The sequence below is a fragment of the Apaloderma vittatum genome, unplaced genomic scaffold, assembly GCF_000703405.1.
Source record: "Apaloderma vittatum isolate BGI_N311 unplaced genomic scaffold, ASM70340v1 scaffold42881, whole genome shotgun sequence".
Lineage (NCBI taxonomy): Eukaryota > Metazoa > Chordata > Aves > Trogoniformes > Trogonidae > Apaloderma > Apaloderma vittatum.
In genome coordinates this window covers 1-344 of record NW_009700476.1, presented here as the reverse complement: position 1 = coordinate 344, position 344 = coordinate 1, and positions in this window count along the sequence as shown.

The window sequence follows — 344 nt, the reverse complement described above, 5'->3', positions numbered from 1 at the left end:
CGTGACACGTACAGGGGGGATCCCTCAGCAAGTTTGCTGATGACCCCGAGCTGTGTGGTGCTGGAGGGAAGCGATGTCACCCAGAGGGACCTGGACAGGCTGGAGAGGTGGGGCCGTGCCGTCCTCAGGGGGTTCAAGGAGGCCAAGGGCAAGGTCCTGCCCCTGGGTCGGGGCAATCCCAAGCACGGGCACAGGCTGGGCACGAGGGGCTGGAGAGCAGCCCTGCGGAGAAGGGCTTGGGGTGCTGGTGGGTGAAAAACTGGACATGACCCAGCAATCTGCACTTGCAGCCAACTGCGTCCTGGGCTGCATCAGAAGGACGTGGAGCTGTTGGAGCGGGTCCA